This window comes from Pan troglodytes, chromosome 14, assembly GCF_028858775.2.
Source record: "Pan troglodytes isolate AG18354 chromosome 14, NHGRI_mPanTro3-v2.0_pri, whole genome shotgun sequence".
NCBI lineage: Eukaryota > Metazoa > Chordata > Mammalia > Primates > Hominidae > Pan > Pan troglodytes.
This window is the reverse complement of record NC_072412.2, coordinates 118,204,051-118,214,136: the sequence shown is the minus strand read 5'-3', so window position 1 is coordinate 118,214,136 and position 10,086 is coordinate 118,204,051.

Here is a 10,086-nt window from a genome sequence, read left to right as displayed (position 1 = left end):
TCTTGAACCTGGGAGGCGGAGGTTACAGTGAGCCGAGATCACGCCACTGCACTCCAGCCTGGGTAACAGAGTGAGACTCCGTCTATAAGAAAAAACAAAAAACAAAAAACCATAGCAAAGTAGTTTTAGATTATAACTCAAAGTATAAACTAAATGCCCATAAATACTAATATAAATAAACTATTGAATAAATAAATAAATGAGGGAGAATAGACAACTCTCTCAGTCAGAACAATGGTAAATAATTTATGTGGAGATTCTATCCGTAGGGAAGTGGAGCGTAAGGACCCATTTATTAGGTGTGGGCTGCGTAATGACTTGTTTCCAAAGACTACAGTATGGAAAGAAAAAGAAAAAGAATAACCTCATAGAATAACTTTACCTGACAAACAGCACCCCAAGTCAGGTGATCAAAGTTATTACCACCAACAGTGACAAGTCATGTTGACAGTATGCACCCTTGATAATACGCGATCAGAACTGTACTTTACCTCTGTGGATTTAGTGCTTTTATATTTGATGTAACTTGTGAGATATTTTGGTTTAACTCTGCCGTCTTTATATTCTTTTATCCCTCTTGCAGTATGTTCATTTTTCTTTCTTTTTTTTTTGTATTGATAGAAACCTTTTATTGTCTAATAATTTACTTTTTTTTTTTTTTTTTTGAGATGGAGTCTCGCTCTGTCACCCAGGCTAGAGTGCAGTGGTGCGATTTTGGCTCACTGCAACCTCCACCTTCTAGGTTCAAGCGATTCTCCTGCCTCAGCCTCCTGAGTAGCTGGGACTATACAGGCGTGCGCCACGATGCCTGGCTAATTTTTTGTATTTTTAGTAGAGACAGGGTTTCACCATGTTAGCCAGGATGGTCTCCATCTCCTGACCTCATGATCCGCCCACCTCAGCCTCCCAAAGTGCTCGGATTACAGGCATGAGCCACCGTACCCGGTGATAATTTACTCTTTATTAGTTTGATAGTTATCAGTATTTTCACTCTTCACTTAATGGTTTCCCTAGAAACTACAACAAATATCCTTGACATATCAAAGTTTAATATAAATGGTACTTTTACCTCTTTTAGGACATTTCAAAGATAACAGAGCACTTTAATAATATTTACCGTCTTCTTTATTGGTGAGATATTTTTGTTATGTATTTAAGTTTGCATATGTTAAACCTAAAACATTGTTTTTTCTAATCAATATCCATTCATATTTATCCTGTATTCATGGCATCCACTGTTGTGTGTTCCTGCCTACAGTGCTAGCCTTCATCTAGTATCATTTTTCTTCTGCCTGAAGGAAATGGTCTTTAGTGTTTCATTTACTATAAATCTGCTGGTGGTAAATCTTTTTCATTTCCGTTCTTCTAAAAAAGCCTTTGTTTCTCTTTCTTTGTAAAATGTATTTAGGCTGAGTATAGAATTCTAGATTGGCAGTTGTTTTCTTTCTGCACTTGGAAATATAATTCCATCTTCATCTGGCCTCTATGTTTTCTTTCTGCTGAAATATCAACTATCAGGTTAATTGGTGCGCCTTTGACGATAACCTCTTTTTTCCTCTGGCTATTAAGACTGTCTCTGTTTTTGCTCTCCGAGGATTTTGCTTACATTTGCCTCGGCATGGCTTTCCTTAGGCAAGTGTGGCTGTGGTTTGTGGCACTTTTACCATTGCCTTGATGTCTTTTGCCATATTGGGAGTGTCATTGGCCATGTTCTCTTCAGTTATTGTCTCTGACACATTTTCTCTCTCCCCTCCTTCTGGATTCCAATTATATGAATGTTATGCTTTTTCACTCTGTCCCCTATGTATTTCATATTCTTTCTCATATTTTAAATCCTTTTCTCAGCATGTTTTCATGTGTCTGTTTTCTTCATGTCACCACCATTTTTTTTTTTAGTTGTATCTAAACTGCTGTTAAGGTCACACGTTGATTTTTAATTTCAGTTAATGTTTTTTAGTTCTAGAGTTCCTACTGGCTTTTTGTTGTTGTTGTTCTCTAAATTCTTTGCCAAACATTCCCAATCTTTTCTTTGATTTCCCTTGAGCATCTTATTCATAGTGCATTGTCTGTAACACCTGTAAATCTCTTTCTAGTTTTCTGTTGTTTCTCTTGGTTTTCCAAAACACTCGTTGTCTCCTCACCTGACTGGTTAAATTGTATTGTGTGACTGAGACACTATGTGAAAGCTTATAGAGGTACTTTGAGGCTAGAATGAAGTTTTATTTCTCTAATGGGGATTTATGTTTGATTCTTGCAAGTACTAGGGGCACTAGCAATCCTGCACACCATCTTAATCCAATCATAAGTTAAGATAATTTAAAGCTGAGCACAAATCCCTAAAGAGGACAATCTATTTACAGCTTAGTCTGTATTCTGCAATTTTACCATCAGTTCCCAACCCAGATCCCTAAGCAACCTTAAGAGCCCATTAGTCAGGCTGACAGACCAGCCACCACTCTCTTCCTTATCATGCCATAAACTCCAATTTTTGTTTTTGTAAGATCAGAAGTAAGTTTAAAGTAAGTTTCAGCTTGTCAGTATCCCAGCCATTTCTTCTGGAAATTGGAGGAAATCCATGGGGGAAAAGCATTTCAAATGCCAAGGTCATCCTTCTATATGTTCTTATTCTCCCAAATCTTGGTTCCCAGGTTTTTTCACTGCGTTATGTTCCAGTACCTTTGAACATATGGTTTTTATATTGTATCCACTAGTTCCATGTGTTTGCAATGGGAGGGTTGGTCTGAATTAACTAGTCTTTCATTACCCAAAATAGAAGTCTGGAAATGTTAGAATAATAGAAGTCATTCAATCTGAACAACAAAGAGAAAATATATTTTTTAAAAATGAAGAAAGCCTCAGAGACCCATGGGACTATAACAAAATAATTAACATCCACATCACCAGGGTTCTAGAAGGAGAGCAGAATGTGCATAGGACTAAAAAGTTGTCAAGGAATAATGTCTGAAAAATCCCCAAATTTGGCAAAAGACATAAACCTATAGATTCAAGAAGCTGAACAAACTCAAGGAAACCATGTCAAGACATTTCATAGTCAAACTCCGAAAAACCGAAGACAAAGAAAAAAAAAATATTGAAAACAGCCAGAGAGAAATAACATCCTAGCATCAGGGGAAAACTATTTGAATGAAAGAAAAGTTCTCACTACAAACCACAAAGGCCAGAAGGAAGTGGCACAACATTTATCAAGTGTTAACTCAGAATTCTATATCTTGTGAAAATAGTCTTCAGGAATGAAAGGAGAGTCAAGATATTTCACATGGAGGAAAACAAAAAGAATTTGCTGCCATCATACCTATCCCAAAAGAATGGGTAGTTCTTGAAATAGGAAATGATAAAAGACAGAATCACGAAACATCAGGAAGAAAGTACAATGAAAAGAATGAAAATATGAATAACTACAATAGGCTCTCTTCTACTCTTGAGTTTTCTAAATTATATGTGAGGCACAGACAGTACCACCATTTAGCGTGGTTCTCAATGTTTGTAGAGGAAATATTTATATCATAAACAGGGGAATGTAAAGGGACACAAAAGGAGATTGGGTTCATTCACACCGTAAAATATCAACAGCAGTAGACAGAAATAAGTTATGTACATGTAAAGTAGCACCTAAAGAAACTCCTCAAAAAAGATGCGCTGGGAAACATTATGGACAAATCAAACTGGAATTCTAAAAAAAATTGTTCAAATAATTCACAGGAAAGCACAAAAAAGAGAGAAATGGAAAACAGAGAATGAATAGAAAACAAAAAATATAATAGCAGACTCAAGCCTTACATATCAAATTACATCAAATGTAAATGGTCTAAATATACCAACTAGAAGATAGAGATTAGAAGGCAGCATTAAAAAAACATGGCCCAACTATATGCTGTCTATCCTTCAATCACAATCACATAGTAGAATGAAAGGGGAAAAAAATAGAAAAATATATATACCATGCAAACAATCAAAAGAGGCAGTCCTATTAATATCAGATAAAGTAGACTTCAGAGCCAAGACAATTATATAATGAGATAAAGGTCAATTTGCTAAGATGGCATAGCAATTTTAAACATATATACACTAAACGGCAGAGCTGCAAAATGTATTAATTGGCTGGGCAGGGTGGCTCACGCCTGTAATCCCAGCACTTTGGGAGGCTGAGACGGGTGGATCACGAGGTCAGGAGATCAAGACCATCCTGGCTAACACGGTGAAACCCTGTCTCTACTAACAATACAAAAAAATTAGCTGGGTGTGGTGGCGGGTGCCTGTAGTCCCAGCTACTTGGGAGGCTGAGGCAGGAGAATGGTGTGAACCCGGGAGGTGGAGCTTGCAGTGAGCTGAGATTGCACTCCAGCCTGGGTGACAGAGCGAGACTCCGTCTCAAAAAAAAAAAAAAAAAAAGTATTAATTGATAGAGCTGAAAAGAGAAACAGCAATCCACAATTATTGTTAGAGACCCTACTCTCCTTTCCCGCCAATTGATAGAACAACTAAACAGAAAATTCACAAGGACAGAAAACAACTTATGAACAATCAACTGGATCTAATGGGTATTTGGAGAACATGGCGATCAACAACAGCAGAATATATATTCTTTTCAGGTGCCCACAAAACATATAAAAAGATATACCACTTCTGATTATCAAACAAACCTCAACATATTTAAAAGAATTAAAATCTTAGTCTGTCTTCTCTTACCCCCACTAGAAATCAACAACAAAATAACAGGAAAATCTCCAAACACATGAAAAAGAAATAACACACTTTTCATTATCCATGGGTCAAAGAATAAGGATCAAGAGAAATACGTAAAAGTACACTCAACAGAATAAACATGAAAATACAACATATCAAAATTCAAAAGCTCAGCAAAGCAGTGCTTAGACAGAAATTTATAGCACTAAATGTTTACATTAGAAAAGAGGAAAAGTCTCAAACAATAACCTAAGTGTTCACCTCAAGAATCTAGAAATAGAAGAGCAAATAAACCCAAAGCAAACAGAATGACGGAGATAATGAAGAGATTAATGAAATAAAAGCAGAGACATAACAGAGGAAACAAATAAGACAAAAAGATGATTCTCTGAAACTTAGATAGCTGCAGGTTTATTTTATAGATGACCTTTATCAGGTTGTGAAAGTTTCTTTGTAGTCATAGGTTGGGAGTTTTTATTATGAAAGGGTTGGTTTTGTCAAATGCTTTTTCTGTGGCTATTAGAAGGTCATATGGATTTTTTCTTTTATTCTATTGAGGAGTTATGACATTAATTGGCTTTCAGATGTTAGCCCAACCTTGCATTCCTCAGATAAACCCCACTTGGTCATGTTGCTGGATTTAATCTGCAATCACTTTGTTAAAAAGTTGTACCTTTCTCATTTTATAGTTTTCTTATGATGTGTTTGCCTGGCTTTGGTATCAGGTTAATACTGGCCTTGTAAAATATTTGGGAAGTGTTATTTTGTCTCTATTTCCTGTAAGATTGATATCATTTGTTTCTTAAGCATTTGAGAAAATTCACCAGTGAAGCCATTTGGCTCAGATCTTTTCTTTGTGGGCATGTAGTTAACTACTAATTCAACTTGGTTACTTATACACCTGTTCAAAGTTTCTATTCATTGTTGGTCAGTGCTCGTAATTTATGTCTCTTTAGGAATTTGTCCATTTTATCTAAATTATCTATTTTTTTAAACATTTTTAAATTTCTTTGTGATATTTTTAGTTTCACCATGGACCCTTGTATGTTATTTCTTTTATTCCTGATTTGGCATATTTCTGTTTTTTTCTTTTCCTTTTGGCTTGTCCAGTCTAGCAAATCTGATCAGTTTGTTTTCCTAGAATCAACTTCTTTTAGTTTCTTCTGTTTTCCGTATTTGTCTTACTGTTTTCTAGGTCACTGTTTGCCATTCGGATCTTTTTTTTTTTCTTTTTTTTGAGATGGAGTCTTGCTCTGTCACCCAGGCTGGAGTGCAGTGGCATGGTCTCAGCTCACTGCAACCTCCGCCTACTAGGTTCAAAGGATTCTTCTGTCTCAGCTTCCCGAGTAGCTGGGATTGCAGGCACACGACAGCAAGCCTGGCTAATTTTTGTGTTTTTAGTAGAGATGGGGTTTCACCATGTTGGATAGGCTGGTCTCAAACTCCTGACCTCAGGCGATCTGCCCTTGGCCTCCCAAAGTTTTGGAATTTAGATAGAGTCTCTCTCTCTGTCCCCCAGGCTGGAGAGCAGTGGTGTCATCGTGGCTCACTGCAACCTCTGCTTCCTGGGTTCAAGCAATTGTCTTGCCTCAGCCACCTGAGCAGCTGGGATTACAGGTGCGTACAACTACGCCCAGCTAATTTTTGTATTTTTGTAGAGATGGGGTTTTACCATGTTGGCCAGCCTTGTCACAAACTCCTGACCTCAGGTGATCCACCCACTTCGGCCTCCCAAAGTGCTGGGATTACAGGTGTGAGCTACCGCGCCCAGCATCCATTCTGATCTCACTCCCCTTCCTTCTACTTAGTTTGAGCTTGATTTGGTTTTCCTTTTCTAGATTCCTGGTGCGGAAGCTTAAACTATTCCTTTAATCTCTTTCTTTCTAATGCAACGATCAAAACTTAGCAGCATCCCATCAATATTTTGAAATGTTTTCTTTTTCGAAACTAGTTTTATTGAAACAGAGTTGGAATGCAACATGCTGCCTGGAAAGTTGGCTGGCTGCAGCCCAAATGCCCTGTGGGATCTTTCAGGTCTGACCACGGATGACGACAAAGGCCCCACCTGGCTGCCTCATAGTGTGTGGCCAGTGCACTGCCGTGTCTGAAGGCTGTTGCGGGGAAGGACCTGGGTGCCCTGGGTATCCCCTGTGCCCAACCCAGGCACCTCCCTTCCGAGACCACATGGGTCCCTTGGCTGAGGCCTGTCATAGGTACCTCTGCCAAAGCCTCCTTTTCAGGGGGCCTGGAAGACATTTTTCCCACTCTGACTTTGTATTCAGCACTTTTCCACTCTCAGCTGCCTCCCTCTCTCTCTTCCCCTGACTCCAGGGCCATAGAATGGCAGAAACTTTTTGTTAGGGGCTCTCTGGGCAGTGAGACAGTATCCCTTCACTGCTGTCTTCACAGACACACCTAACCTTCACCCAGTGCCGTGGGGAAAATGAAACACCAGGGTGGGGGCTGGCACCCTCAGTGAGGCCTCTGGTTTCTACTCCTGCCGGGAGTGACACCTGCCTGGTGGAACCTGCGTTTGGCCTTTGACCCACCCACCACCCGGCACCTGGCAGCTGGCCCCTCTCGCTCAGCACCTCACAATGCACAGATTAAAAGTGTGTTGTTTGTTACATTTAAGAACCAGTATTGAAGCATTATGAATCAAAGTCCATACTTTGAATTATTCAGACTACCTAGTTTTATCTACTATCTATGTCGGTTGTGAACTATTCCATCCTATGTCCAGGCATAATGCAGAGAATGGTGTCCTGGCCACCTTGGGGGTAACCATGGCCATAGGTCATTATCACAGAGTCCAGATGTTCCATCTGGAGCCAACCAGTAAACACCCGGTCACTATGCCCACTCAGTGGCATGCCAGCCAGGACTCTGTAACACAATGGTGTAGATGCACTGTTCTCTGGGTTCCATCCCATATCTCCAGTGCTCCTGGGCCAGGGATCTTTGATATGATTCTTTTGTTCCCAATGTAAAGGGGCACGTGAACTAAGTTGACCCAAAGAGAGGGTAAGTCAGGTGAAACCATCCCAAGTTTGTGTTATGCCATCCCGATACTGAGTGGTCTAATCTCTCAGTTGGCGTAGTACCAGCATTAAGGTATGTGGACTTTTACTGAAAAGCTCTTCCTATGGCTTTGCTTTGTAAAGTATTATTAATAGGCCAGTGATGCACACTCGCCTTCATCATACTAGTGCTAAGCACCAATGACTGTGCTGAGAAACACAGACACATTTCTGATATTCTGTCTACTCTTGTCCTTGAAGAGGAGCTGCCACCATGGTAGGCCAGAACCACCAGAAAGGGGCGCGAGGCCACACACCTAACGAGTGTTGTCCTGTAATTTACTAGCACAGGCCCAAGCCTACTGCAAGAAGATGTTTGTTTCATGGGCAATGGCTGGTGATGGTAGCAACAAAACAGAAGAACTAGGGACAAAAAGAAGGAAGTGTGGTGGGAACTTGTAAAGGAAGACCTTCCTCATCTACTGACGATGATTATATTAAGGGTTTGTCTAGATACAGGCCTGGTCAGGTGTCTTGAGAAGGCTGATCACCTCACATGTCGTTTTCTTCTCATCCTTGTCGGTTCTGGAGAGTTTTAGTTTTAGATCACCGATTTGAGATGAAGTCCAAACTGACAAAGCAGCTTTCCTTGCACGGGTGGCAGGTATCCAGGAACCAACTCCTTTAAGCTTAGCGGCACAAGGGTTGGTTAGGAGTCCCTGATAAGGTTCCTTCCTCCTTGGTGCAGAAAGTCCTTTAAAGGATGCTGTTTCCTACAAAGTCTCCTGGCTGAAGTATGTGTTCCTTGAGTTTTGGCTTCTTGGAGCTCACTGTGGAAAGAATCTTTTACTAAATAACAGTTTTTACTTAGGTGCCTCATGAGGCTGCTGCAATAATACAACCTGTCCCTTTTTAATATCATCGATTTACAATTTCCTGGAGACAATTTCATAGGTCTGTCCGTTATAATTTCAGATGAAGACAGTTGGTGTTTACCCATAAGGGCTGATCTTAGGTGAAGCAAAAACAAGAAAGAGCTTCCAGTCAAGGGAGTTTTAAAACTTCAGTTAATTTTGCCAAATGAGTTTTGATTATTCTGCTTGTGCATTCTACTAACCCAGATGACTGGGGTGATAGGCACAATGGAAATGCTGGAAAATGGGCCAGATTTTGCATACTGACTGGATTATTTGTGCAGTGAAATGAGTGCCTCTGTTGCTATAAAGTTCTTGAGGAACTCCCCAAGTCGGAATAATTTTCTCTAAGATAATTTTACTTACCGCCAAGGCTGCTGCTCTTCTGCATGGAAATGCTTCTACCCATGAGAAAATACACAAACCATCACTAGGATGTGCCTGTATCTTTGTGATGGTGGTAGCTGAAAAAATCTAGTTGCCATCCCTCGAAAGGGCCTTCTGGTAAAGGAAAATGACATGGAGAACTGGGTCAAGGTTTCCTTGCATTATATTCTGGGAAGACAGCCCTGACTGTATACCTATGAGCAACAGTTGGAGAAGGTTTCCAACAACATTGTTCTCCTCAAGAAATCAATAATCTTATCAGGGCTCCAGTGAGTCACATCGTGTATGCACGTTAAGAAAGATGGCTGGACCAGGCGCGGTGGCTCACGCCTGTAATCCCAGCACCTTGGGAGGCCGAGGCGGGCACATCACGAGGTCAGGAGATCGAGACCATTCTGGCTAACAGAGTGTAACCCCGTCTCTACTAAAAATACAAAAAATTAGCCCGGCATGGTGGCGGGTGCCTGTAGTCCCAGCTACTCAGGAGGCTGAGGCAGGAGAATTGCGTGAACCCAGGAGGTGGAGTTCACGCCATTGCACTCCAGCCTGGGCAACAGAGCGAGACTCCATCTGAAAAAGAAAAAAAAAAAAAAAAAGAAAGATGGTTGTAACTTAGTTGGAAGTATGAGTAGAACATTTGGTCAAACCGTACATCAGTCTCAGAAGCGCATGTGCCACTTTTGTTTCCCAATTTTCTCGTCCTGTTTTTGGAGATTTAGATTGAGCTAATTTTACATAAAAATCTAACTTCCTTAAAGGCCAAAATGGTTTGATCTTTTTGTTCAGATATGTTTATGGCCACCCTGTTTGCTATACTACCTGCTAACTGGCTTATCTTGCTTTTTTGAGTGTCTTTGAATGGCCTGGAATCTTGATAATGGCTAATGATTTTGGCAATAGTATGGCTTGCCATAATTCTGAAACAAGGCACCCATTTTTTTGTGGGCTGACTAGAAAAGGTTAAAAATCCTTTGTCTCCATAGCATTCCAAAGTTATGAGCTACTCTATAAGCATACCTGCTATTGGTATAAAGATTAGCAGTTATTCCTTTTGCCAACTG